Source organism: Protopterus annectens, chromosome 5.part0, assembly GCF_019279795.1.
Source record: "Protopterus annectens isolate FY-2018-M chromosome 5.part0, PAN1.0, whole genome shotgun sequence".
Classification (NCBI taxonomy): domain Eukaryota; kingdom Metazoa; phylum Chordata; order Ceratodontiformes; family Protopteridae; genus Protopterus; species Protopterus annectens.
This window is the reverse complement of record NC_056735.1, coordinates 116478661-116503332: the sequence shown is the minus strand read 5'-3', so window position 1 is coordinate 116503332 and position 24672 is coordinate 116478661. Positions and strand designations below refer to the sequence as shown.

Genomic DNA, 24672 nt, shown 5'->3' with positions numbered 1-24672 from the left:
TCATCCATCATTATCATCATCATCATCATCATCATCGTTCATCTATCATTATCATCATCATTATCATCCATCCATTATCATCAGCATAATCATCATCATCATCCATCCATCCATCAGCATAATCATCATCATCATCATCATCATCCATTATCATCATCATTATCATCATCAGCAGCAGTATCATTATCATCCATCATCATCATCATCCATCATCATCATCATCATCATCCATCTATCATTTTCATCATTATCATCCACCCATCATCATAATCATCATCATCATCATCATTATCATCCATCATCATCATCATTATCATCCATCATAATCATCATCATCATCATCATCTTCATCATCCACCATCATCATCATCCATTTATCATTATCATCATCATCCATCCATTATCATCATCAGCATCATCATCATCCATCATCATCATCATCATCATCATCATCATCCATCCATCATCATCATCCATCCATTATCATCATCACCATCATCATCATCATCATCATCATCATCATCATCATCATCCATCATCATCATCCAGCATCATCATCATCATCCATCATAATCATCATCATCCATCATCATCATCATCATCCATCCATTATCATCATAATCATCATCCATCCATCATCATCATCATCCATCCATTATCATCATCATCATCATCATCATACATCATCATCACCATCATTCATCCATCATCTTCATCCATCATCATCATCATCATGCTCCCATATCCAAACCACAACTGAGCATGAAGGTTCCCTCACCTGCCCTAGACAGGTTAATCAGGAGCATCTCCACATATATGAAAAGCTGCACTTGGTGTTCCAGTTCCTCTGGTTGACATGTCCCTTGAAGTATCCTGTGCCTTGGTCATAGAGTTATTATAATATTGATGAACCTGTGATATGTCTGCACTGTTATCCTATTATAGCCACTCACATTACCGATGTCTTGAACCACACCCTAGCACACCTGGTCCTGGAGTGTATGTCTTGTTTATCATCGTCAAGGATAAATATGGCATGTATCCAAAGGGCTTGCACTAACATCTCTGTCTAATGTGCAGACAGTTTCTTCAGCATTCCCTCAGTCTCAGGACAAGATGTGAGTACTTGTGTTTTACTTATGTGCTTCAGTTGCTGTGTGCATGACTGTCATAGGCAGATCGCAGTGTTGTCCCATACCTCCATTTGCTGGCCACATAGCTGGGTACTAATATACTGTCATCATTCACAACCTGTGTCATACTTACAGCAACAATGGACATGTGTCTACTGCCCAGCATCTTGAAGGACTGTGCTGTTAGTACATGGTGTACTGTCAGCACAGTCCTTCAAGATGATGCTGACAGTACATGGTGTATGCACAGGGGTTCTCATTTTCCCTATAGAATTTCTTAAAGTCTCTTTGCATATGGCACAGTGAAGCCTTCTCTATTGTTAGGCAGTTCTCCATTCTGCCCTTGTGTTCTCTTCTTTGATAGAGGCAGCCCCCTCAGCACCGCCCAGCTGGGCAGTCACCTATAATTTCCATTTGCTATGTTACTACATATGGTCCACTACTCATTTTCTGTTCATATTGCTTCCATACGCCCTTGTTAGGACCCTGCAATCCTGATGCCCTTTATCAGTTGCCATGTCTGCTGTCAGAATATTTCCATACAGTTCAGAATTTTATGCACAGTATTCCTAATCCTAGCACAGCCTCCAACTCTCCCATTAAATGGTGACTGTGCTCTTTATTGTGCTTAAATATCCCATGTAACATGCAGTTCACACTAATGAGTTGAGTTAGCAATCATTTATTTATTTTTTTATTTTTATTTTATTTTATATTTGTTGACCGGGCTAGTCTAGCTGGATATATGTCCATTTTCAGTAGAGGCCCGGGGAGAAAAGCTCCAGTATTAATTACAGGTTTATATAAAAGTTAAACAATGATTATAGTAGCATGAAACAGGTAAAACCATACATAGTAATGTCATACATAGTAATTACAATAAATATAACATAAAGTTTGCTAAAAATGCTTTAAGGTGAGTAGGGAAAGGTATTAGTGTTATAGGGAGAGTAGAAATGAAAAGAGAAAGAGAAAGAAAAAAGAAAGAGGAGACGGGGTTAGTCTGGGTTAGTACAAGAGCACAGCCAGTGATTATTGAAATACAGTTTTAGATTCTTTTTAAACAGTGGGAGAGATGTGAGAGATGTGATCTCAGTGGGTAGTGTATTCCATATTTTTCCAACAGCACTGGAGAACAGGGAATCACCTGCTACATTGTCAGTTTTAGTAGTATTGATCAAACGTTTGTTTGAAGAGCGTAGGTGTCTCAGGTTATTGTAAGGTGTAATGAGACTGGAAAGTATTGGGATTTCGTTAGGTTGGTAAAGGGTCTTGTGCACTATAGTAAGCTGTTGGAGTTTGAGGTGGTTAGGGAGTTTGAGCCATCCTAGTTGTTTTAGGTTCAGGCAGTGATGGGTTCTGAAGGGGGATCCTGTAGCAAAAATAGCAATATTATTATAGGATGTTATTAGTTTATTGAGGTTATTTTTAGAGAGATTGGTAAATATAGGTGAGGCATAGAGTAGAGTAGAGTAGAGATTAGGTGCATTCTAGCTATTGTGGTCCTAGCTAGTGGAGTGAGGAAGGGTTTGATTCTATATAGCGAACCTATTTTTTTGTTAACTAATTTTATTGTATTGTTGATGTGAGAATCAAAGTTGAGATTGTTGTCAATAGTTATTCATAATAGCTTAGTGGTTAGATCCGGAGAGATAAGAGTACCATTGTTGGAAGTGAGAGTGAAATGAATAGGGGTAGACTTTTGGCTTGGTGAGAAGAGTAGCAGTTTAGTTTTCTTAGGGTTAAGGAGCAGGCAGCGTTGAGAGAATTCAACGGTGTTAAAAGCTTTTTGGGTAATAGACTGGAGTTCAGTTTGAGAGGTGGCTGTACAGATTATTGTAGAGTCATCAGCATATTGAATGCAGGTAGTGTTTGGGATAGCTGTTTGAAGGTCATTAATGAAAATGGAAAATAGTAGGGGGCCTAGGATAGAGCCTTGAGGAACCCCTACAGAGATAGGAAGGTGATTAGATAGAGAGTTTTTCCAGAGAACTGCGTGTTGTCAGTTATCTAAGTAAGATGTGAACCAGGTTATGGAAGGAGGATCGAGTGAGAGAGAAGTGAGAATGTGCAGACGAAGTTGGTGATTGACCATATCAAAAGCTTTAGATAAGTCAATGAAGAGTGCAGATGATAGTCTATTGTTATTGTGGTTATAGTTAATGGAGTTAGTGAAGGAGAGCAATGCAGTGGTGGTGCTGTGGGAAGGTCTGAATCCATGCTGACAAGAGGCAAGTAGGTTGTTTTGGAGAAGGTGGTTTAGTAGTTGTTTATGTATGCATTTTTCCAATATTTTTGCGAGTGGGGATAGGAGTGCTATTGGACGGTAGTTAGAGAAGTCATTGGAGTTCCCACCTTTGTGGAGTGGAATAATAGGAGATATTTTCTAGATAGAAGGAACAGTTCCTTCAATTATAGATCTATTTAAAAGTATAGAGATAGGATAGACGATAGCTTTAGCGCCTATTTGATGGAACTCAGCAGGGAGTCTGTCAGCCGAAGGGGTGGTAGGTTTTAGAAGTGAGAAGATGAAGGAGGTAGGAATTGGTTCAAAATGAAAAGAAGGAGGTGGAGTAGTAGAAGATGTAAGCAGGTTAGAAGTGTTGGGGGATAGGTGACTAGCTAGAGTTTGGATAGCACTTGTAAAGAATGAGTTAAAGGCATTAGCTGTTTGTGAGGGATGCTCAGGATTGGGGCCTCGTGGGTTGTGGGTAATAGATTGGCCTGGGGAAAGAAGATTGTTAATACTAGTCCAGAATTGTTTAGGTTGCTTATTTGAGGTTTGCTGAAATAGGAGAAAATAGTTCTTTTTGTCTGTCACAATGGCCTTTTTTGTACTGTTTCTAAGTTCTCTGAAGGTTTGGTGGTCAGTCAGATTCCTAGTAGCACGCCATTTTGCCCAGGATTTATTTCTAAGAATGATTTTTTGCCTAGTGTCATTGGTGAGCCAGGGGGCTGGTTTAGCTTTGGTTCTAATAGTACATAGAGGTGCATAATGGTCTAGGATGGATAGGAATGTGGAATTGAAGAATTCTACGGCTTCATTAAGGGGAAGAAGTTTTAGCGGAGACCAATTACATTGTTTTAGTTCAGCTAGAAAGAGTTCTGAGTTAAATTGCTTTTTTGAAAGTAATGTTAGGAAAGTATTAGGAAGATTTAGGTTTGTTCTATGTCTAATTACGTAAGTTAGTGAATGGTCACTTAGATCATCTGGAACGGTACCAGATTTATAGGTATGTTGTGGGCTATTAGTAAGTATCCAGTCTAAGGTAGTTTTGTGATTATTGATTTTATTAGTTCTGGTAGGGCTGCTAATGAGTTGTGAGAAGCCATATAGGTTTATATGGGAGGTGGGGTTTGTGCTTTTACAGGTATTCCAATCAATATTTACGTCACCTAGGGTAATTGTTTCTTGGGGGAGGTTAGAGGGGAGCCAGTTAAGGGTATTTTCTAGAATGTTAATGTTATTTCCTGGGGGGAGATATGTGCAAATAATATTTATGGCTTTGCTTTGGTTGAGTAGGAGCTTTAAGCTAATAATTTCAGAACTGATGTCTGGGGGTAGGTTGAGATTTATATTACTGATTTGAAGATTAGCTTTATATAGGATAGCCACTCCTCCTCCCTTTTTGGCTAGGCGGTCATGTCTTGTAATATTGTACCCAGGTGGGGTAATTTCATTGTCTTTATTGTTAGGTTTAAGCCATGTTTCAGATAGGCAAAGTAAGTCAAATTGATGGATATCTAAGAGGGTGTGGATTTGATGAATTTTGTTGCAAATACTACGTATATTGACATGAGCTACAGTGAGTGAGTTGCCTGGTTTGGTAGGTAAGAGGGCACTAGTTATGGACTGATTAGTGTATCCTAGAGAATAGGTATGTTGAGGGCCGGGGTTGGGATGAATGTCTCCATCCAATAGGGCATGGATAAGTATAAAGTGTTTGGGCTGGAGAGGCTTCCAGAAGCAAACTAGTGATTTTTTGGTTTTGAGGTTGTTAAACTTGATATGTCCAAGTCTGTGGTATTTGGCTAGTTGGTAGCTGGCTTTATAAGTTAGGTTTATGGAGGTTGAGTATAAAGGGATTATGGGTGTAGAGGTGTATAAGGAGGGAAAGGTCAGGGAGTAGTGGATTGGATGTTCATATGAAGTTAGGAGATAGGTTGTAGCTAGAGGAGGTATGAGAGAGATCCAGATAAGTAATTGGAGTTGTGGAGGAATTAGTAATGTGTACATTTTTAAGGTATGGGTGATGAAAGAGGTAATAAGGTTTAAATTATTGATACAAATGAGAAGAAGAAGAATGACTGTCAGAGGTAGAAGAGAAGTAAAGTTAGGTAATGAGTGGGTGTGAAGTGATAACAAAGGGGTTGAGGGTGTTAATGATGAGGTGTGTTTGATTGGAGTCTGTGAAGTGGGGGTGGGTCTAGAAGAGGGATAAATGTAGGAGTAGTGGGGGCAGGTGGTAATTGGGGGCAGGGTAGGGGAGCAGAGTGAGCCCGAAGGGCGAACGGAGCGGGAAGAGCCAAGAGAGCAGAAGTGTTTTGGAAGACAATCAGTGAAGAGAGAAAGATCCAGAGATAAGTCTGAACATGGAGGACTGTAGAAGAAAGCTCACAGTCTAGTGGGAAGGAAGGCAGGATGATTAGAGGAGAAGAAACTGAGCAAGGGTGCTATATGAGTAAGGAGAGTGGATAGGTGAGTGAGTCCAAGGGTACTATATGACTAAGGAGAGTTGATAGGTAAGTGAGTCCAAGGGTACTATATGACTAAGGAGAGTTGATAGGTGAGTGAGTCCAAGGGTACTATATGACTAAGGAGAGTGGATAGGTGAATGAGTCCAAGGGTACTATATGACTAAGGAGAGTGGATAGGTGAGTGAGTCCAAGGGTGCTATATGACTAAGGAGAGTGGATAGGTGAGTGAGTCCAAGGGTACTATATGACTAAGGAGAGTGGATAGGATAGTGAGTCCAAGGGTGCTATATGACTAAGGAGATCGGATAGGTGAGTGAGTCCAAGGGTGCTATATGACTTAGGAGAGTGGATAGGTGAGTGAGTCCAAGGGTGCTATATGACTAAGGAGAGTGGATAGGTGAGTGAGTCCAAGGGTACTATATGACTAAGGAGAGTGGATAGGTGAGTGAGTCCAAGGGTGCTATATGACTAAGGAGAGTGGATAGGTGAGTGAGTCCAAGGGTGCTATATGACTAAGGAGAGTGGATAGGTGAGTGAGTCCAAGGGTACTATATGACTAAGGAGAGTTGATAGGTGAGTGAGTCCAAGGGTACTATATGACTAAGGAGAGTGGATAGGTGAGTGAGTCCAAGGGTGCTATATGACTAAGGAGAGTGGATAGGTGAGTGAGTCCAAGGGTACTATATGACTAAGGAGAGTGGATAGGTGAGTGAGTCCAAGGGTGCTATATGACTAAGGAGAGTGGATAGGTGAGTGAGTCCAAGGGTGCTATATGACTAAGGAGAGTGGATAGGTGAGTGAGTCCAAGGGTACTATATGAGTAAGGAGAGTGGATAGGTGAGTGAGTCCAAGGGTACTATATGACTAAGGAGAGTGGATAGGTGAGTGAGTCCAAGGGTGCTATATGACTAAGGAGAGTGGATAGGTGAGTGAGTCCAAGGGTACTATATGACTAAGGAGAGTGGATAGGTGAGTGAGTCCAAGGGTGCTATATGACTAAGGAGAGTGGATAGGTGAGTGAGTCCAAGGGTGCTATATGACTAAGGAGAGTGGATAGGTGAGTGAGTCCAAGGGTACTATATGACTAAGGAGAGTGGATAGGTGAGTGAGTCCAAGGGTGCTATATGACTAAGGAGAGTGGATAGGTGAGTGAGTCCAAGGGTACTATATGACTAAGGAGAGTGGATAGGTGAGTGAGTCCAAGGGTACTATATGACTAAGGAGAGTGGATAGGTGAGTGAGTCCAAGGGTACTATATGACTAAGGAGAGTTGATAGGTGAGTGAGTCCAAGGGTACTATATGACTAAGGAGAGTGGATAGGTGAGTGAGTCCAAGGGTACTATATGACTAAGGAGAGTGGATAGGTGAGTGAGTCCAAGGGTGCTATATGACTAAGGAGAGTGGATAGGTGAGTGAGTCCAAGGGTACTATATGACTAAGGAGAGTGGATAGGTGAGTGAGTCCAAGGGTGCTATATGACTAAGGAGAGTGGATAGGTGAGTGAGTCCAAGGGTACTATATGACTAAGGAGAGTGGATAGGTGAGTGAGTCCAAGGGTACTATATGACTAAGGAGAGTGGATAGGTGAGTGAGTCCAAGGGTACTATATGACTAAGGAGAGTTGATAGGTGAGTGAGTCCAAGGGTACTATATGACTAAGGAGAGTGGATAGGTGAGTGAGTCCAAGGGTACTATATGACTAAGGAGAGTTGATAGGTGAGTGAGTCCAAGGGTACTATATGACTAAGGAGAGTTGATAGGTGAGTGAGTCCAAGGGTACTATATGCCTAAGGAGAGTGGATAGGTGAGTGAGTCCAAGAGTACTATATGACTAAGGAGAATGGATAGGTGAGTGAGTCCAAGGGTACTATATGACTAAGGAGAGTGGATAGGTGAGTGAGTCCAAGGGTACTATATGACTAAGGAGAGTGGATAGGTGAGTGAGTCCAAGGGTACTATATGACTAAGGAGAGTTGATAGGTGAGTGAGTCCAAGAAGAACTGAGAGCTGGTGAAGAAGAAAGGATACAGAAATGGTGTAGGCAAAGCAATACAGTAAGCTAGCTAGAGACACTATTTAGTGGGCTGTCGGTTAATAGCAAAGAGAGGTCCCTTCCTAGTTTAGTCACGTTATGGGGTCGTGAGGAAGAACAGGAGTATATAGGAAGAAGGATAAGGAGAGGTAAGAATTATATAAAAGAACAGAAGTATATGGCTGAGGGGAGGGGGGGGGTTGGTTGCTGGCTGTCCTGCCTGTGAGGCTTGACTCGGTTAGGAGAGTCTAAACAACCAAATGGATGGAATTTATATCTGTCTGAATCAATACATACTTTCACTTTTACAAAGGAAAAAAAGTCTCTCAGGGAGCTCTTAGTTATTCCCTTAGTTAGCATAGGTGTTCAGAGGCTTCCAACTGGGTAGGTACAGGTGTTTGGTGCAGGGATATACTGGAACACAGAGTTTCACTTTTCACTCATCCCCGTATCACTCCTACAACATGATATATATATTTTTTTTTCAAAACCTTATTTATTTATTTTTCACAATTACTAACAAAAAAAGAAATACATGCCAAAAAGTTTCACAATATAAACTATAATTAATAAAACATCAATGGATTATTTACATTATTTACGATAAACAATGTGCCCAGTATTATGTATGCATCAAGAACGTTATACAGTAAAACAGAATCCCATACAGTCATGGAAAAGTAATAAGGAACATTTCTTATGAAAACAGAATCCCATGATGATGATGGGGTGTTAGGAAAAAGGTTGCAATTTTTGTAGCAGTTAAATATTCATTACTAAGCATCATAAATTGTGTATAAAATAACTTTATAAGAGGGATGTATTTACTATTTAATCAATTGATTTATGTAACATATCATTGGAGATGCTAGGAAATTTGTTTAAACAATAAAGAGAGAATAAACAAATATGTTTACATTTGATTTTAGTAATTCATTTATAGGTATTCGATACAGATTTGGCTGATTGTAAGAAAGAGATTATTTCCTTATAGGTATCATAGCTTTTATAGTTAAAATTGGATGGATAAAATGTAGTATTCAATAGATAACAAATCTGATTTAAAATTACAATATGATATATTATCATCTGTAGTCAATGCTACCATGTCTGTCTCTGCCCTTTCCTAGGTCTATAGTTCCCATAGTCTATGGTGGGACCATTATATCAAACGGCATTATGGCAGCAGTTCTCCATACTTCATCAATGCACATTGTGACCAAGTTAATGGTAAACAAAGATATGAGAGACTCCAAGGGGGCATGATTTGTCACTAATTATTGGTGAGCTGGCTAAGTTTTCTAGTTCCTGTTTGCCTTTTGAGAGCACAGTTAGGACATGTTCCCTTAATATCTTAAGTGGTGTCAGAGAATCACTGATTTGTGGAATACTCTTGACTCTTTCTTGGGTAAGGTCTGCAAAAACGTATCTGCAAGGGCATTTGTCATGCCTGTTTGGTGTGCATAGGTGAACCCATTTTAGATTAATTCAAAAAACTATAGGGTGTTGTTTCTTAAATTTCTGACATGAATAAAGAAGTATTAAAAAGTCCTTGGTTTCAGATGTTACCTTCAGTTTATGTTTATCTTTCTGTTCCTTTCCCTTATAAAAATATTTGTGTGCAGATTTAGATTTATTGTAGGACTTTAGAAGTTTTTTTCTCTTTTTTGTAGTACGTAGTTATAGAAGTAGACCACAAGAACAGTTTAAGAACTATCCAATATATTTGGTTCTAATAGAAATGGCCAAGTATAGACAATGTTCCAAGTGCAATTATAACTCCATTGCATTAGTATCTGAAGCTGTATGGTGGTAAATTTGGAGACCTTATCAAAGAGCTGAAGTAGGTTTTTGAAGTCCTTAAAGTCAGAATTGTATATTGGGGAAGGAGGGTGGAAAAGGCCTCTAGTGTATGAATGAACTTCACCAGAGATTTATCTATTAGGTGTGATGCCAGATGGAGAATAATATGTTTGGTTATGGTCTCAAATTTTTCACCCGTTACTGGGTCAGTCATCACGATGATGCAGGAATTATCATTTACTAAGTCCAGGAATCTTTAGACATACGCAGCATTTGAGGCATAGGCACCAGATTATCAGTGAATTATTAAAAGCTCCCATTGAAAAGGTAATTTTCACTATGGGTATTCTAGAAAATGCATCTAGGAATATTTTACTGTCATCTATGGGCATCGAGGGTATTGTATAACCAGCTATAAAATTGGTAACTTGTTTCACTTAGAATAAGTTGGATTTTGATGAGTTATGTTTGTGGGTCTCAGGGCATCTGTCCAGAGGAGATATGCTCTTTGATAAATATGCGATCACCTATGCAGTTCCTCTCAGGTTTGAATGGATGGTAAGCACTAAATCCAGGTAAGGAAGCAATGCTATTTTTACAATGAAACATAGTATCACTTGTGAAATAGACATGGATGTGCTCAAGTTTCAGGAGAACATCAAGCCAATGAGAAGAACAGCCTTGACATACTTTTTGATGTAACTTCATCTGCTCTATTGCCATAGCCAGTAACTGAACTCTGCCTAAAAAAGGTACTATGGGGGCAGCAAGAAGCTAGGCAGTTTGGGTAAGCCATGGAATGGATGAGAGGGGCAGGGCATCCTTTGTAAATAACGTTTGTCTGTCTACCATCTCCCCCAAAGATGGCACACAATGGACAACCCCCTAGAACTACACACGGTACTAAGCCAATTGCTGTCAATACTTTTCTTTGTATTTAGGCCATAATCTGGCTGAATGAAAGATTCCATTCAGTACCTGAGCCTTACTGTACATGCATACACAGTGAGGTCCACTATGTCTCTTTGCATGCTCATCAGGATTAAGCACCTCAAAGCTTTTGCACCCACATGGGTTAACACAAGACCATATTAATATTTGCCCCGAGTAAGGGGCTAAGCAGAACCCTTGTGACAGCAAGGTGCTGGAAAGACAACAAACTGTCACTGTATCCAGTCTTTTAAGCACAGAGACTGTGTCCAGTGGTGGAGTCAGTGATTACTAGGGTATTTCTCATTATACTCATAGGTTTAGTCACAGCAGACAGTTTCCAGACTCCTTACTATGTCTGAGGGTGCGTATGGTGTGATTGCAGATTTTTGCTGAGACGTTATCTCTCTAGCTTTTGAATAAATGGGAAGTACATTTATCGTCATTCCTGCATAAGACAGATTGATATGTTTGGCAGGGGCTTGGGTAGTAGTATATGGTGCTCATAAGTCATCATACATAATGAGAAGGTGGCTTGTATTTCATGTAAATACTTTGACATCTTGAAGATTGTATCATATATCTCATGGTACTTTTCTTACACTGCCTAAAATGTCAGTGCTTTGAGGTTGGCAACAGAAGGGCGCAAGTCTATTACTATTTAATTTTAGCCTGGTAGGTCTAGGTCTTATAATGAATCCATGCACTAATGTATACATCCAATTTGTGGGTGTGCAGCTGTATGTTCAAGATATAATGATAACCGATAACCAAGGCAGCAGTGAAAGTGTAGGGAAGATTAAGAGACAAGCAAGACAGATAATAATTGGAGAGGTCACAAATAACAAATGAAGCAGGAAGGGCAGCAATAAATAATAATATATAATAGATCTATAAGAAGATTAACCAACTTCTAGATAGGTTAGCAGCAATACACGTGAGAGCATAACACAGCAAGTACTGCAAGAGATCCACTACAAGTGCAGCTATGGGCAGCTTGTAGCAGCCACGTGCCAACATGCTTACCCTATCACTGCACCATCAGACTAATGGCTCAGCTGAGTACAATGGCCAATACAAAAAAATTAATGACATTACATAGCATGGACTGATCGCTTAGAAGGGAATATTCAAAAAAGTGTCCAGTTGCCATTTTTCCATGTAAATTACTGTTCCACTGTGCAAAGTGCAACTCTTAGAAATGGTGCACAAAACAGAAGTTTGAATAGCAAGCCAGAAAACTACAAGAAGCCAGTCAGAATTCAACTAACAAGTAAGCCATTAGTCATAAATGCCCAGACCATTAGCAAAGTACTTATCTATCTAAAGACAACTACAAGTGTTACAAGCTGGATCAGAAAACAATTGGCTAATTAGCTATATAACTTAAAGAACAGAAATGTTTGCATTGTCTTAATGAAAGACAGTAACATACCTAATAAATACCTCTCTGGTGCTACAGGCATTGAAACAAGAGGAATATCTGATATAAGTTGTCCAGATCAAGTTAAAGTATCTACACAGTGGTGCAGTTCAGAACACTCAAGCAAAAACAATAGAAATGGAACGCAATACAGAACAATAAAGAGTAATGTGGAAAACAAGTGGTCAATTAGAAATAAACTTACAAGTAAGTGAGCATTGATAAAATGCTCAGATCAGCAGTAAAATACCTTCTGCTATAAGATAACTAATACAGTATTGTTTAAAGATGGACCCAAACACATGATGATTAAGCTGTCATAAAATTGGCACAAAATGCAATAAGATGTATAAAAATATAGCAAAATATCTATTTTCTGATTAATGGCAATAATATTGAATTTTGAGTACTTTCCTGGTATGCAGGAGACTAAGAAAACAGATAAATCTGGTATAAGTTGTCCAAATCAGGTTAAACCAGCTGCATTGTTGCACACTTACAGCACTCAAAAAAAGGAGTGTATGTTAAGGAAAGCGGAGCAATAAATAATAAGCCAGAGAAAAAGTAGCCAGTCAGAATACAGCATAAAGTCACAAGTCATCAAATGCCCAAAACAGCAGTAAATTGCCGTCACTCACAAGATAGCTTTTACGTTATTTTTTCAAGATTGCCCATAAAAAAAACTACTTCACTAATAAGCTGTTCCCTGATAAGCACAAAGTGCAATAAAATCCAATAAAATCTAGCAATGAATTTGTTTTTATGTGATGAATGACAAACTTCATTGATAAATATTGCTAACACAAGAAATACATTTTTAGCTAAGTGGTAGGATGCTTTTAAAAAAAGTGGGAAAAAAAAACAACTGTTGTCAGCTACAAAGTTACACAGACTAAGAATAGGTCAGAACAGATTTATTGCATTATTGTAAGGGATAGCGCAGTGCTACAGCAGCTTGCATTGTTACATCACAGCAAGAGGTTCTCCGATTTGATTCTCGGCTGGGGTGCCTTCTGTGTGGAGTCTGCATATCCTCCCTGCATTCATGTGAATTTCCTCTGGGTGCTCCAGTTTTGTCCCACATTACAAACACATGAATCTGGAGTGGTTCTCCCCAGGCTTCAGCAGAAAATGTGCCCTGTACTAGTCAAACTTTCCCAGTAAATAAATGTTGGTAAAACCATAGAAAAAAGACCAGACCTCAATGGTTCAGCTTAATGGCAGAAACCACTAGGTCTGAAAGAAAAAGAAAACTGACCAGTGGAAGGCTCACTTCTATATAAGCACAAGAAATAAAAGATCAAGAGGTCTCTATAAACAAACACAATGGTGCCAAGAGAACCATATATTAAAACAGAGATAATTAATTATTGAAACCAGTCCAGAAGAAATGTTGACTTAAAACCTTTTAGAATACCAAAGTGCCAAGGAAAGGGTAGGTACAAGGAAGTACTAGACATGATTAAGATATGGGTAATAGATGAGTCAAAACCGACTGCAACAAACCCCCTAGTGCTTACCCCAAAGTGCGGTGTGACAATCAGGTTCTGTAATAATTTTAGGAAGTTGAGCAGTACTACTTGAATCATGCTTGCCAAGCCTAAATTTAACTTAGACTGCAGCTGGTATTAATCACAACAGTATGCATTACCTCGTAAACCGCTTCCCCTAACAGTATCACTATACAAACCACTCACACATATCACATACACACACACAACAACACACCTATCACCTTACCCAGCCATTACTGTAACGCTAAGCAATCACAGACACACACACAAATGGACTCAACACACACACACACACACACACACACACACACACACACACACACACACGCACGCACACACACACACACACACACACACACACACACACACACACACACACACACACAGACTCGCTTCCCATAATAAACGAGTATATATATATATATATATATATATATATATATATATATATATATATGGGTCTACTTCTAATGACCGAAACGCCGATTCGCCGACAGTGAAATCACCGACGCCAGAAACCCGACAACACACAAACCCGACAACGTGAAACACCGAACACCATAACACCGACACACTACACGTAAACAACACAGTACACTACAACACATATCCACTAGCCCTAACCCAAACCCTAACCCTAAGGTCCGACACTACCGCACACTCTCCCTACCTGCACCCTACACCTAACTCACTTACACACCCCGATCCCCAAGCTCCGACACTACCGCACACTCTCCCTACCTGCACCCTAACCCTAACTCACTTACACACCTCGAACCCCAAGCTCCGACACTACCGCACACTCTCCCTACCTGCACCCTAACCCTAACTCACTTACACACCGGTAACCCCAAGCTCCGACACTACCGCACACTCACCTATCACACACCCTAACCCTACATCCCTGAGTATTGCACACTTACCTGTCCGCTCCCTACTCCTAAATCCCTCACTATCGCATACTTACCAGGTCGCGCTTACACATTCCCCTTGTCGGTCTTCCGTCTGTCGGGATTCGAGCGTGTCGGTCAACTGCGTTGTCGGTCATTTCGTGTCGGTGATTTCACTGTCGGCGAATCGGCGTTTCGGTCATTAGAAGGAGACCCATATATATATATATATATATATATATATATATATATATATATATAGAGAGAGAGAGAGAGAGAGACACAAAACACTAAATCAATACCTTTGACAGTGATTATTCTAACCCTAACCCCAAAACACTAGCACACACATTTCTGTCCCTAATATTGAGACTTTTGGAGTATCTGGATGTTATAGCATTAGAAGAAAAAGCACTTAACATAATAGAAGCAAAGCTCCCACACCACAGGAAAATTCAATGTTTTAATGTCAACATTTCCAGCACTGGAACAAAAGAGCTTTCAATGAAAAAATTTAACGGCAATGTCTCTTAACAAAAAGCACATTTGACAGAATATACTATAACCATATTTGAAAAAATATGACACAATTTGAAAAAAAATTCAAAATTTGATGTAGGAATGGTTAAGCAGAGGTGAACTGAAACCAAAACATGAAAGGTTAATAATGGCAGCCCAGGATGGTGGATTACATACACGGTTTATAAACCACATTGAAAGGTGGGAGAAAAAGATGAATGCAGTTTCTGTAAAAACAAACTACAAACAGGCACATATTATCTTGCCTGGTGTGATGCACCCATAGCACAAATAATGTGGCAAAACTGTTGCTTTGGGGATTGTGCAAACACCACAGTATATGATTGGCTGAGAAGAACTGGAAACATGAACCACAAAGCATTACAGAGAATGATGAACCATGACCATTCAAGAGCGACTTAGTTCTATGGATGGGAATCTAAAAATTTACACCATGACTGCCCCCTGTACTACAAATGGACAGAGGCAGCTCCTAAATGCTTTATTCCATGCATAGGCCCCTCAAATAATCTATGTTATAATCCCAATTACTCTCATTAGAGGTAAAATATAATTATTGTCCATGGGATGGATAAGGCAAATCTATAACTAAATGGGACAGGTTATTTTGAGCAGAAAAAGGGAAAGTGGCCAGGCTTAAAATGGCCCGCAAGGGCAGCGTTCCTAGTATTTACCTATGAACCTATGAATCTGTGAGGTGTATATCACATAGGATCAGCCATTACCGGCAGATCAAAAAATTAGATGAGGGTAAAAAAGATATAGTAGTCCATAAAAAAAAATAAATGGTAACATTGATCAATGAAATAGCTCCACCCAGTGGTTATTGTGTCTTAAGTACTGAAAGAAAAAATAATTAAAGTATCAGGATTTGCAAGCATACATGAGAGCAACATGGAAGGAGCATACCCAGAGAGTTCCAGCAGTAGTGTTAGCAATTATGTTCAGTCTTTTTTGATATGTTATCTGTGCATGCAACCCTTGTTTATTACAGAAGGAGGCAGTTCTGGGCACATTCAGGGTGCTGAGAAAAATATTTTTGGCTAACATCAAAGACTTGAAACAATCCTGATTTAATAAACTCTAATCATATACTGACTTAGGAATAGAGTCGATTCCTGTCATGGGATTAGCAATCCAAAAGACTTGGAGGAATTAAACCAGGAATAACCATATGTCTATATCTATATCTATATATATATATATATATATATATATATATATATATATATATATATACATATATATATATATATATATATATATATATATATATACATATATATATATATATATATATATATGTGTGTGTGTGTGTGTGTATATACATGCAGAGACAGAAATAAAGAGAGAGACATACATTATATATATATATATATATATATATATATATATATATATATACAGATATATATGGGTCTACTTTACATGGTCAACTTTCCAAAAAGTCGACTTTTATATGGCCAAGACCATATGATCGACTATCAGAAAGCTGACCATGTAAAATAAACACAAAAAAACACAAAGAACTCTTACCTAAAACTGTTAGCAGGAGGGCAAGCACCCCTGCACCCCCCGTAACTTAAATATACCAAATCTGACATCGGACTACAGTACAGAAGAGGGAAATTTTTCCATTCCGCACTGTACGGAGTTAGGGGTTCCCCATGGTCGGCTTTTCAAAAGTCAATCATATGGTCTTGGCCATATGAATTTCGACTTTCTGAAAAGTCGATCATGTGAAGGGGACCCATATATATATATGTATGTATATATATATATATATATATATATATATATATATATATATATATATATATATATATATATATATCTAAATATATATATATATATATATATATATATATATATATATATATATATATATATATAGATATTGACATGCGTACATACATAGATCTATAGAATATATATATATATATATATATATATATATAGATGTATATAGAGATGGATAGATGTAGATATATACTGATATATGTAAAATAATATGTGTTAGAAAGCATCACAGCACAAATTATCAATGGATACTGATCGGAATTTAAAATACCTGCATTTTAAGATGTATGCTACAAAACATAACCTTATAGCATACAATAAACGTGAAAGGGCTTATATCAACACCTTGATATTTATATATATATATATATATCAATTTGATGATAGCACATTAGCAGGAAATAGCATATGTCCCATCCCCACAATTACACTGAACTCTCACTGTATCTTCAAAGAGAGGATATGTCGACAAATCTTTGTCAACAGAATAGCTGTTGAAGAAATGCAAAAATGATATTTATATATATATATATATATATATATATATATATATATATATATATATATATATATATACACACATGGGTCCTTGTTGTTTTATCGACAGTACAGTTCATAGAGCCATACTTTGTCAAAATTATTTTAGCAAAAGTGCATTTTGTCAAAAATGCATTTTCACTAAAGAAAACAAAACCAAAAAAAACATGCCATTAGCATGTACCGTTCATTGTATATCAATGTATACTGTTGATGTACAACTAAGGAAACTCTTGTTGAAATCGTAGTACAGTGGGGCTGAGGGAATATTCCCTTATCCCCACTGTACTATGATCTCAACAAGAGTTTTCTTAGTTGCACGTCAACAGTATCCGTTGATGTACAATGAACGGTACATGCTAATGGCATGGTTTTTTTTTGATTTTTTTTTTAAATTTCAGTCTTACGGTCTCAGTCAAATGAGTTTCAGTCATATGAGATTTCTGTCATCTGATAGGGATCCATAAATATACATACATACATATATATATATATATATATATATATATATATATATATATATACAGTTAAATCTCATGAAGAGGTATTCATAAATGTTTTTACAAAACTGTTGGTTTGTCTGACAACACCAAAGGAAGTAACATTACTGTCAATAGATATATTTGTCATTACTAAGGTTAGTCTTTGAGTGTATCAGGGAACTTTGCTGTTTGCATCTGAGGTTAAGACTCCATTCTATGAATGAGCATCATTCTGTAATCTTGGATTTGATTTTATTAGTCTGTATTTGGCTTCTGTATTGTTTTAACTTAAGTGTGACACACAACATGAGAATGCAGAGCTGCCTAGTTAGGCAGTTTTACCTATCTGGTTTACTTGGTTAACAAATTAAAAAAGTCACATTCATATTAACTTCAGAGTGTTTCTAAGGCATCACTTTCCAAAGTTCTGAAAAACTGTGAAAACTGTGTTGGTAAATCTAAACTTTTTTTCTCCAAGCTTAACAAAAAAAAAAAAAAAAATCAGCTGGCAATATGTAACCATATTTTAATGTGAAATTTTGATCAATAGTGTTATTAATTCAGTCTATTAGAATTTAATTTTGTAACAATAACACTGGGACCACAGAATCCTTGCATGATATATTCTAGTACCCCAAGAAATTGCCAGCAGGTACAAAATACAATATTTGAAAGTTTAGTCAATGTCAAACATGTGATGATGTTGTATATATTGGTGGACTAAATGGTTTTTGATTGCAGTTATAGGTTCTCTGATGTTGATAAGTGTGGGTATCTTCCCTCTCTTTACTATGCAGCATGAGGTTTCTGATTTTCAAAATGCTACATCCATTACAGAGCCTATGTAAATTGTTTTGTGCATAGCTGTGTATTGTTCGTGCTTTGTTATTAAACTGTTTGTAACACAGTCCCTGGATTTTGGTGCGTTTTCTGTTTATTAGTGACTTTTTGCACCTTCCCTTTTACTTGGTAAATTGTTTTGTGCATATAACATGTTTGAACTGCTCAGACTGAAATGAATACATTAAATTAAATCCCTTTCATTAAGACTAAATGAAAACTTATGCTTAGAAAACGTGGTCCTTACAGATATATATATATATATATATATATATATATATATATATATATATATATATATATTAGTTTCTCATGATTTCAAGTTCAAACTTTTTATTACTTATATGTATTCTGTGACCAGCGCTTTCATATGTTAGTACCGCTGTTGGGAGTGACAGAGTAAGATATACTATTTAATTGTTTTGCCGTTTGTAGAATGGATTGTATGAAATTAAAACTAGAATTAACTAGACTAGTAGAAATCTTTTAGCAATGTAGTTTTTAGTCATTTTTCTGCGCAGTTATGTTATAAATGTTTCTGCCAGCAGTTTGCTCTTTATTTACTATACATTTCTTCATTTATAACTAGTTAGGCACTGCATTTTTATCTAGATACTCAGTCTAGTTTTAGTTCAGTAGGAATTATCAATCCACCTTCTATTTAGACCGGCATGACTTACTCACATTTGCCTGATTAGATACAATACGTTTATATTAGCAAATCTTAGTGCAGTGCTTTAGTTCTTTGCTTTTTCTTTTTTCTTTTTATTTTGCATCCGTATCCTCCCTTCTTCTGCTTCTGCTTAAAAACGCATTTCCTTTCTAAACTGTGACTTCAGATTTTACAGTTGCAGCTTGTCCTAAGAAAGGTCATAAAATGTAAATTCAGACAATACTAGCTTTAGTCACAAATGATCTGCAAATGTTAGGGAAGATTTTTCCCTTTTTATGCAGTATTGTCATTTGCATTCTGCATAATAACTTGGGTGCTGCATTGCTTGAAGTTGTAATCTTTAATTTTAATCTGCTTTTCACGTTTGCTGAAGCAGATGGAGTACAGTTTTCGTAGCAGCTTAAATCAGCATTTCTCCTATGTTTCCAGATGCCTGAGGACACCTTGTATCCTGTAAGGTCAGGCTGCTCTGAAAAAAAAAAACCTTTCCTCCTGTGGTTTGTTTTAGTCCCTTGGAAAGATGAGGCTGAGTTATTTATTGCAGCACCTACTCCCGGGGGATTAGAACACTATGTACGAATAACAAGCCAGACTGATGACTAAAATCAGAAACAGAACACATACTACAGGATGACACAGATAAAACATAGCTGTAGGCATCACTCATAACTGCCTCCTTAAAAAGTAAAGATTTATCGTTAGATTATTCGCATTGCTTAATTTCTTTCGTATAAAAACGTGCTACCTAGGGTAAAGAGTGACAAAAGGAATCCTAAGACATGATGTACTGTACTCTATAACAGATTAAGGACATCCAGCAGTGTGTATGCTGAAGTATGTTTCTCAGTCATGTGTTTGCATTTTGGAATCGGTCATCAAAGTAGCCTTAGAATGTGTACATCACCACTTGTTACTATATCACGCATTAGAGAAGACGGTTTTATTTTAAGACATGCCTATATACCCCTACCTAAATATTCTCTGCTTCCTGCAGGGGGCATCATATAGTATTATAACAGACCCAACAAAACTAAGTGTGCCTGGCAGAATTTTTATATTGTACCTGCTGAAAATGAAATAACCATATATAAGGGTAGATGCTGTTATTGCCAGCAGCTTCAATAGTGGTAAAAAATATGTTCTGCCTCAGTAAAGATGAACAAAGTGCCTTAATGGTGTCCACACAAATCTACTATAATTTGCTTTCTGCATAAAGGTAGAATTGATTAGACTTCTGATAACTTAAGAATTATGACAACTGTTCTGAATATAAAGAATGTTTATATATTTGTCAAAAGTGGGAGGTAAATAGGATATAGCAGAATCCATAAGGAATGTTGCTGTCATCACCAATATGCCATTTGCTTCCCTTCCCAAAGATATCAGAGCTACCTTCTTCCACTTTTGTAAAATGAGAAAGCAGTGGAAAGATGAGTATATAATGTGTTATTTATTGGAGTTTCTCAATTAGTATAAGATGTTTTCATTTCTGAGTGATTTTATTCTCCGCAACGAAAGACCTCCAAAAACTTCACCAGGATAGTAAGGAAACACTGTTTATTTACTTAACACAGAGCACTAAAGTGCTTTTGGCCCTAAATAATGAGTTCATCAAAACTGCTGTTACAATCACCATCACTCTTTAATTATTTATTTATTTATTTACTTGTTCTCATGAAGCCTAAGTTACTATATAGAAGGGGTGGTAATATTAAACACATTCTGGAGAGATCATCTTCTAGTGGCTCAGGTCAGTTTGGGTCAGTGCATCTCTTCTGATGCTTATTATGTTGGTAAGACAAAACAGTCACTAAGAAAGAAGCTCTATGAACATTCTGCTAATATTAAACGTTAACGTGAATAGTGCTCCTTATAAATATTCTTTTGCTGTAATGACTATAACAAGTTTGTATTTTTTGTTTTGGCTAAAGTTGATTACACTGATAGAACTGGCACATGGAAAGATAAGTTGTGCCAGTTCAAACTCGATGCACATTTATTAATTTATTTATTTATTTGACATTTGTTAACCAAGTTGGTCCAATTGAGCTCAAGCCCGTTTTCAGTGGAGTCTCAAGGAGAAAAGCTGCAAATGCTTATACAATGTAAAAAATAAACAAAGTTTACAAATTATAAAAATAATTATGGTACATACAGTAAACATAATTATCCTTATATTAATGATAATGTTTCTATAGTGCCAGTGTTAAAGTTTAGATGTAATTTTTTGTAATATTTTAGTATAATACATTAGGATGGTAATTTGTTTTAAAGAGAAGTGGTTTTAAATCATGTTTAACAACATACAGTACATGTTTTTTGATTGGCTGATGAACTGTCATGTGTAGTAGAGGTTTTAAAAGAGTGTAGTTTTGATAAACTCCATATTTAGGGACAAAGGCACTTAACTGCTGTTTGTTAATTAAATAAACAGTTTTACATTACTATCTTGGTGAAGCTTTTTGAGATATTTTATTGCGTTTTCACTTTTTTGGCCTCTGTCTTGCTCTTTGGACTTTTTGGCTACTTGTCATTTTATTCTCTGAGGGCTTGCTGGCAGAACACCAAAAGACATTGTAGAAAACAACTGTTTTGTATTAAACAGACTTTGATATAAGAGTTCAGATTATCCCTATGTGTGATCCGTTACCCTTCCTCATTGCTGCAGACATAAATTAATGAGTGGAATGCTGAGTTCAGCAAATGTAAAAAAAATAAAAACAGCATCCTTATAACAACATAAGAAATATGCCCAATATTTTACTGGTTTCTTCTTCTGTAAACAATATTTTATGGCAATCTTAAATCATTTTTTCAGTGTATTCTATTACGAAAACTGAAAAGAACCAAAAAGTCAAACTAATCTTCTTCCCCTCACTAAGTGTCTTCACTCGACTGTCATTTTGTGACTTCCTGCTAATGGTTCCCTAAAGCCTGATCTTGTCAGTTAGTAATATTTTAAAGGTTGGAGCTTTTTGACAAAAAAGTTTAGTGATTAAAACATGACATTTTACACTTTGACTGTCTAGCCTGCACATCAAGCTGTCCAAAGTGACAATGAAATGAACCAGTGGGGTAAAGATAATATTCACAAAGCATATACTTTTTCACATCACTACTTTGCAGTTTTAAATAATCACTACCATTTTTTTAAATTCGGGTTACTAGAACATTAATTATATCCCTGTGGACACCATCAAATCCTTAGACCTCAGAATACCTACATAATAAAAGTCACATTATAATAATGCTAACTTACTAGAGAAACTATAAAATACAATGACATATGATATTTACACTTTTTCTCAGCAAAACAGAAAAAAAAATGCCAGGTTTATTAACAGTTTTACAGCAACTCTTCTCTATCTACTGTGCATTTATTTATTCATTACTTACCTATTTATTTTACATTTGTTAACCAGGCAAGTAAAAACCATTTCAGTTATGAAGTTTGTCTAAAAGACATAAACATGGGTATTTGATTGCAAAAATGGCATTATACCATAAAGAACTTTTTTTTCCTAATTATGTTCATTCAGAAATTTTATGATTGCTTAAATATATATTCATAAAGAAGTGATATTTTGCATGGAAAGAGAAAGTTACATTAAAAGGAATTGAAATTGAACATGAGCAGATTTCTGCCTTATTCAGGTTAGTCACAAATTCACGAGGTAATATTTTCCTTCAATTCATTATACAAACACAGTAAGTTTTGTACTTCACATAAAAAAAATGTCAATGTCAGTTCTACTATTTTTTTACTGGGGTATTTCAAATAAATTGCATACGTGCATGGTAACAAACGAACAAATAAATAAATAACATCTCTGCATGCACAATGGATTTGAATGTGCTTGAACAAAGGCTGTTTTGATTATATTTACGCATGCATAAAAATTTTTGTTGCTAGAGTACCCCAGTTTTGAGCTGCATAATCACATTAATTAGTTTAAATATAGACTATGGATTTTATTTCTCCAAACAGTTGTGACCTGATGGTCAGAGGCAGCAATTTTTCTTTTGAAAATCTGAAAATGGTCTTGGACATGTCCATTATATGTTTTGCTTTCGTTTGCACTTGCTGTCATCCCTCTTATGATCGTTAATATATTGAAAACCAAGTGGTTTTGATACTTGCCCTATAAAATTCTATTCTGGATTGTACTTCTCTTTTGTAGAATGCTGTAACGTTACTCAGATTTCTTTAGTCACGCTAACACCTAATGGGAATTATTTACTATTGTATTTGAAACTGAATATTTTGCAAGTTGATCAATTCACACATCAGAGTTTTTCTCCTACTTAATCCATGTGTTGTTTTAATATACACATCTGTTTTTACACATATTGCCCTCTCTATAGCTTCCAAATGTGCTTCTGCTACCTGTTCCTGAGAAACTGCTGCTAGGACCTCCAACCAGAGCACAACCATTGGAAGTTTCAGATTAATGAAAGCAATCAAATACCTTTGTTTCCAGCTCATGGCCCCACATCATATGCCTTATCTTTCTGTCTTTGTGTGTGTGTGTGTGTGTGTGTGTGTGTGTGTGTGTGTGTGTGTGTGTGTGTGTGTGTGTGTGTGTGTGTGTGTGTGTGTGTGTGTGTGTGTGTGTGTGTGCGCGCGTGCCTTTGTGCGTGTGTGTCTGTGTGTGCATGCCTGCACGCGCGCGCGCGCGTGTGTGTGTGTGTGTGTGTGTGTGTGTGTGTGTGTGTGTGTGCGCGCGTGTGTGCACACGCACGCACATTCATGTCTGTCTGTGTCTGTGTCTGTGTGTATAGGTCAATGACATTTGATCTATGATCTATTTCATCTAAAAAAAAGTTAAAAATGATCTACCACGTTATGTCAAAAACATACATGACTAAATTACATTTGATAGAAAAGTATAGAAGTCTATAGAAAATCACTCTGCTGTAGTTTTGGATCACATAAATTACAATGCAAATTAGTGTTAATCAGTTTTTACATATATCTGGCATGGCTTAGTGGTAAATCACTTTGTCGATGCTGTGCAGGGTCCTGGGTTTGAGCCTTGCAGAAGCTGTTTATTGGGGTTGGGAGGGTGGCCTAATGGTTAAGGTGTTTGCCTTACAAACACAAGGTACAGGGTTTGAGTCTCACAAGGCATAAATGGCTAGGCTTACAATGGCTCACAAGGGCAGTTAGCCTAGTACTAACCTATGAACCTCACTGTCACTGCAGCTGTGGCATTCTTCTGTATCTGAATACAAGAAACAAACCATCCTCTGGGAATGCATGGTGCTGGTCAACCAAAACGTAACATAAAATAAAACAGCACCAAAACACGACAATGACCATAAAATAATACAGTTTTAATAAAAAATGTAAAAGGTAAGCACTTTCACACAATA

General features: G+C 37.1%; 1 protein-coding gene across 1 annotated transcript in view; it reads left to right on the top strand.

The window, feature by feature from the left end:
* Positions 1-24672, top strand: part of EPHA6 (EPH receptor A6) — a 4848151-nt gene that overhangs the window by 419472 nt on the left and 4404007 nt on the right. The window lies entirely within an intron of this gene.